This window comes from Coregonus clupeaformis, chromosome 26 (assembly GCF_020615455.1).
Source record: "Coregonus clupeaformis isolate EN_2021a chromosome 26, ASM2061545v1, whole genome shotgun sequence".
Lineage (NCBI taxonomy): Eukaryota > Metazoa > Chordata > Actinopteri > Salmoniformes > Salmonidae > Coregonus > Coregonus clupeaformis.
This window is the reverse complement of record NC_059217.1, coordinates 199,001-205,000: the sequence shown is the minus strand read 5'-3', so window position 1 is coordinate 205,000 and position 6,000 is coordinate 199,001. Positions and strand designations below refer to the sequence as shown.

The 6,000-nt window shown below is 45.6% G+C and overlaps 1 protein-coding gene across 1 annotated transcript in view; it reads left to right on the top strand.

Moving 5' to 3' along the window:
- LOC121540039 (rho GTPase-activating protein 39) overlaps positions 1-6,000 on the top strand; it is a 183,711-nt gene that overhangs the window by 120,007 nt on the left and 57,704 nt on the right. The window lies entirely within an intron of this gene.

The window sequence follows — 6,000 nt, the reverse complement described above, 5'->3', positions numbered from 1 at the left end:
ATATTACAAAGCATGATCAACCATTTTTTTTATGTTTTGTTGGTGTAACTGTAGCGACAAAAAAATATTTTGCTGGTAAAAGATATGAGTTGGTGGTAGATTTTTTAATCTACCTGCCACAGTGGGTGGTGGACCAAAAAGTACATTTTATGCCCTGACCACAAAGACAAATCCTGCAGGTTCTCTGTCACTCTCTCTTTTCCCATCTCTCTCTCATTTTTTCTTCCCTCTCTATCTCTCTCTCTCTCTCTCTCTCTCTATTGATTGACCCATTTATCCTCCTCATTCAAATCTACTCATTCTCTCACTCACCTTCAGTTTTTCTCTCTCCTCCTCTTCCCCCTTTCATTCAATTAATCTTGTTCTCTCTCTCTCTCTAACGAGTCTGTCTTTTGCTCATTAGCTGTAATCTGCTGCAGTCTTCTGTGATTGGTGGAAACGCTTGGCCGGGGTCGCAGTGTCCTGTAAATGTGTTTTCTGCTCCTGTTCCTTAAATGTGTTCAATGCTCCTGTCCCTGCCAGAGCTGGGAAAAAGACAGTTCTCCACACACACACACGTACACACACACCATTAACATACTTCATACTTCGTATACCCAATTTCAATACAATGTTCTGTCAGTATGTCCCCTCTATGTTGGGCAGGTTGATTCTAGGTCATTAAGTAGAGAGACTGGTTTGTCACGGTCACACTGGCCATCCCCCAGATGGATTGTGGGTATTGACCTTGAGGTCCACAGAAAAAGTCACAGACACATCTCAACATCAACAGTTCAGAGGGGACTGTGTGAATCAGGTCTTCATGGTCGAATTTCTGCAAGAAACCACTACTAAAGGACACCAATAAGAAGAAGAGACATGCTTGGGCCAAGAAACACAAGCAATGGACATTAGACTGGTGGAAATGTGTCCTTTGGTCTGGAGTCCAAATTGGAGATTTCTGGTTCCAACCGCCGTGTCTTTTTGAGACATGGTGTGGGTGAATGGATGATCTCCGCATGTGTAGTTCCCACCGTAAAGCATGGAGGAGGAGGTGTTATGGTGTGCTTTGCTGGTGACACTCTCTGTGATTTATTTAGAATTCAAGGCACACTTAACCAGCATGGCTACCACAGCATTCTGCAGCGATACGCCATCCCATCTGGTTTGGGCTTAGTGGGACTGTCATTTGTTTTTCAACAGGACAATGACACAACACACCTCCAGGCTGTGTAAGGGCTATTTGACCAAGAAGGAGAGTGATGGATTGCTGCATCAGATGACCTGGCCTCCACAATCCCACGACCTCAACCCAATTGAGATGGTTTGGGATGAGTCGGACCGCAGAGTGAAGGAAAAGCAGTCAACAAGTGCTCAGCATATGTGGGAACTCCTTCAAGACTGTTGGAAAAGCATTCCAGGTGAAGCTGGTTGAGAGAATGCCAAGAGTGTGCAAAGCTGTCATCAAGGCAAAGGGTGACTATTTGAAAATTTAAAATATATTTTGATTTGTTTAACACTTTTTTGGTTACTACATGATTCCATATGTGTTATTTAATAGTTTTGATGTCTTCACTATTATTCTACAATGTAGAAAATAGTAAAAATAAAGAACAACCCTTGAATGAGTAGGTGTGTCCAAACTTTTGACTGGTACTGTATATACTTTAGTTTATTTAGTAAATATTTTCTTAACACTGCATTGTTGGTTAAGGGCTTGTAAGTAAGCATTTTACGGTAAGGTCTGCACCTTTTGCATTCGGTTTGATTTGATTTAGTGTGTGTACATATGGGAAAGGAAAGGGGACACCTTGTCAGTTGCCCAACTGAATGCATTCAACCGAAATGTGTCTTCCACATTTAACCCCTCTGAATAAGAGAGGTGTCGGGGGGGCTGCCTTAATCAACATCATCGGTGCCCGGGGAGCAGATGTTGTTCAGGGTTAACTGCCTTGCTTCAGGGTTAACTGCCGATTTTTCCACCTTGCCGGCTCAGAGATTCGAACCAGCAACCTTTCGGTTATTGGCCCAACGCTCTTAACCGCTAGGCTACCTGCGGCCCCTGTGTGTCAGATGTGCGTCAAATGATGCTGGCCTCCAATTCCCCTTTAATTTGACTTCAGTTTAAGAGTTGGTTGGTTATGGGTTGGTTGATCACATTGATTGATTGTGTTAATTAAATCATTACAGTGGCTGGTCAATACACATGAGAGCAACAAATCCAGCCAGGTAACCCTCCAGGTAGGAGTGGAAGCCACGCACACACACAGTGTAAATAGAAAATGCAATGGGAAACCTGTCATTTTGTGCTTGCTAAAGGCCGCTTGGTCCCTCAGCAGGGAGATAAAGGAGAGGGGAGAGAATGTGTAAATTGATTTGAAGGTCGATTGTCTATGAATAATTTATGGATGGGGAGAGGAAGAACAATGTTCACTTTGTAGTGGCTTTCTAGAGAGAGAGGTGGAGATTTAAAAAGCTGAAGAGAAGGAGACATGGAAAGAGAAGAAGCCAAGGTGACTGGGAGTGACAGAGTGGCCAGGAAGGAGATCAAGAGATGATAGAGGAGAGTTGGAGAGGGTGAGCGAGGAAATGAGAGAGAGAAGAGAGGTGGCTGTGTGTCAAATGGCTTCCTAGCAAAGTATGGTCCAGCCCAACACACACAACCCTGTAATCTTTCATCCTACCCCCTTTAACACACACACACACACTCATTGGCCACTCCAGTATTCAGCTGTGGCCTTGGGCATCAGAGCGTGGAACTATTGAAGACAAGGGTGGCCAATGCTGCAATCAATTTCACACCCTACTCTCTCTCTCTCTCTCTCTCTCTCTCTCTCTCTCTGTCTTTGCCTTTATCCTCCCCTCCATCTCTCTTTATCTGCCTTGTCTCCTACCCTTCCTCCATCTCGCTGTCTCTCCCCCTTTCTCCTAAAACTCATCATTTATATTTCTCTCACAGTTTCTCTCTGCTGTTGGCTGTTTACTGAAAAACACTCAAGGTGAAAAATGTGTTGATGTGTCCTTGAGGGGCATCTAAGATTTTAAAACATTGGGGGCTTAGCACCAAGCCAGTAGAGGGGTCTGGGGGGCATTCTCCCCCTGCAAAAAAAAGAAGGAATTTCAACAGCTAAATGCATGAAGTTGGTGCACTCTGAGATTAACATTGAGAGATTAGAACATTGTGAGATTAGATATTTTTCAGGTAACTTGCACCTTTCCACCTGCCACAGCAGACACTGCCAGTACTCAATTACAGTAGCTACTGTGGGTCTCTCTACTCTGGAACACTCTATACTCTGGAACACATACATCTACAGTGTATTGGCAAAAACCATTCAACAACTTCAGACATACAGTAGACTCTGACCTGTCCAATGAGCCAAACTGATTAAAGAATCCCACAGTACCCAAACACCCTCTCTCTCTCTTTCTCACTCTCACACACACCCACACCCACACACTGTGCAGTAATTAGAATCCATAGAGCAGCTTTAAGTGTTGTCTGTTGCTGTCTTTCTTGTCTGCCCTCTTCTGTTGCTGTCTCTTGTCTACCCTCCTCTCTCGTCCTGCCCTGGTTGTAAAAAGTGTAAAAGTAAACAAGTGTTTTTCTAGTAATTTCACAGGCTTTTTCCTCCTCACCTGGAAACTCTTTGTAAACCATGTTTTACTTTTTCACTGTCTGTGTTTCACCTCTTATAGTTTGTGCAAATAAATAAAACTAATTAGAATCTATAGAGCAGCTTGAAGTGATACACTCTACTGTGTGCTCAACCCACCTCTGTTCTCTCTCCATCTGCCCTCTTCTGTCACTTTCTCTGGGTCTAGTCTGTTGCTGTCTGTGTCTTGTCTGTCTCCTTATCTATCCTTTCTGTTATGGCCTGTTCTGTTCTTCTGGTGTCTCTCTCCATCATATCCTATTATTCTATTGCTGTATCTGTGTCTTGTATGGTGTGTCTCTTTAGTTTTGCAATCCAAAACAGTCAAGGGGATACTGGGGTAGCGTAACTTGTTTTGGACCCGTGTCTGGGTCACTTAAATCATCCTCCCTACCATTTGCCCCTGGCTGCTGCTGTTCTAAGTGCTCCACTGGCCTGCTGTTCTTATCTGTCCTCCTCCTTGGCTCATCTGAAAGGTAGCAAGGTATAGGTGCAACATGTCATTAGTTAGTTTTAAAGGGCGACTGCACTTCCTGATTTGGCCTCGTTTTAGATTTGGTTTGTTAAGAAATGCTAGCAACCTGACTGAATTCAGACATGAGTTGGTTTCGGGGTGTGGTTTGATGTGGGTGTCTAGTGTGTTCGCAGGTGGATGTTCGCAGGTGGGAAGAGTTAGCCAAATTATTTAGCCAATTAGCTTCAGTCAGCTGGTGTGCGACCTGATCTCCGGGGCTAGTTAGGGGCCGTCAATAAATTACACAATGTAAATGAGACAATATTTTCATGTTGCACATCTTTTAGTTTTCTAATTAAATGCTTTCAATATTTGTCTATACATTTCTACAATTTTAAGTTGGTTTGAGATTTTTAAGTCATTGAAATTTGGAGCTATTTGAATTTTAACATATTGTCCCTTGTACATTGTGTAATTTACCGATGGTCCCTAACTAGCTCATAGGGATATCCAAAGTCAACCCACATTTACCACAGGCATTAGGATCGGGTCGCATTAATGAAATAAACCCTACCTTCATTAACGTGGCGATGCAGTCACGACCACAACCCTCACAAAACTCGGGTGAAGAATAGGGCACCCCTGGCCTGGCAAAGGGTTCAGCCTCCTCACTGCCCGGATGTACTCCAGGTTACGGTGGTCCGTCCAGACGAGGAAAGGGTGCTTCGCCCCTTCGAGCCAGTGCCTCCACACGGTCTGGATTCGGACAACAGCCAACAGCTCCCGATCACCAACGTCGTAGTTCTGCTCCGCCAGACTGAGCTTCTTAGAGAAGAAGGCACAGGGGCGGAGCTTGGGTGGCGTGCCCCCGAGCGTTGAGATAGGACAGTGCCTATCCCTACCTCGGACGCATGCACCTCCACTACGAACGGTAGTGATGGATCGGGATGGGCCAGTATCGGGGATGAGGTGAACAGAACCCTCAGGTTACTGAAGGCCCTGTCAGCCTCAGCAGACCAGCGGAGCCGGGACGGCCCACCCTTCAACAGAGATGTGATGGGAGCTGCGACCTTGCCAAAGCCCAGGATAAACCTCTGATAGTAGTTGGCAAAGCCAGTAAAGCGCTGCACCTCCTTAACTGTGGTTGGAGTCGGCCAATTACGCACGGCTGAAATGCGATCTCCCTCCAGCTCCATACCTGAGGTGGTAATGCGGTATCCGAGGAAGGAGACGGACTGTTGGAAAAACAGACACTTTTCTGCCTTGGCATAAAGGTCATGTTCCAACAGTCGGGCCAGCACTTTGCGAACCAGGGACATGTGCTTGGCGCGCGTAGCGGAATACACCAGAATGTCATCGATGTAGACCACTACACCGCGACCAAGCATGTCCCGAAAAACCTCGTTCACAAAGGTCTGGTATTCATAATGCCCCGTGGTTGTGCTGAATGCTGTCTTCCACTCGTCCCCCTCTCGGACACGCACCAGGTTGTACGCACTCCGGAGATCTAATTTTGTGAAGAAGCGCACACCATGCATTGACTCGATCACAGATGGAATGAGGGGTATAGGATAACTATACCGTATTGTTCCTTTGTTCAGTGCTCGGTAATGTCACGGATTCTGCCGAGGCTGCTCCTCCTCCTTGCTCGGGCAGGCTTCGGCGTTCGCCGTCCCCGGAGTACTAGCTACCACCGTTAGATGTTTCGATGTTAGATTGGTTTTGTCTGTCTATTGCACCTGTGTCCGTTTGTGTCTGATTATGTGTCCTATAAGTTGCCTGCTTTGTGTTGGTTAGTTTGTGTGTTATTGTTACGCCTGTCCGTTAGTGCTGCGTGTTTCTCTATGTTTGTTGTTTTCGTTGTTTACGCACAGTTTGCGTAATCGCTCGCCTCTGTTTTGTGTTGAGGCC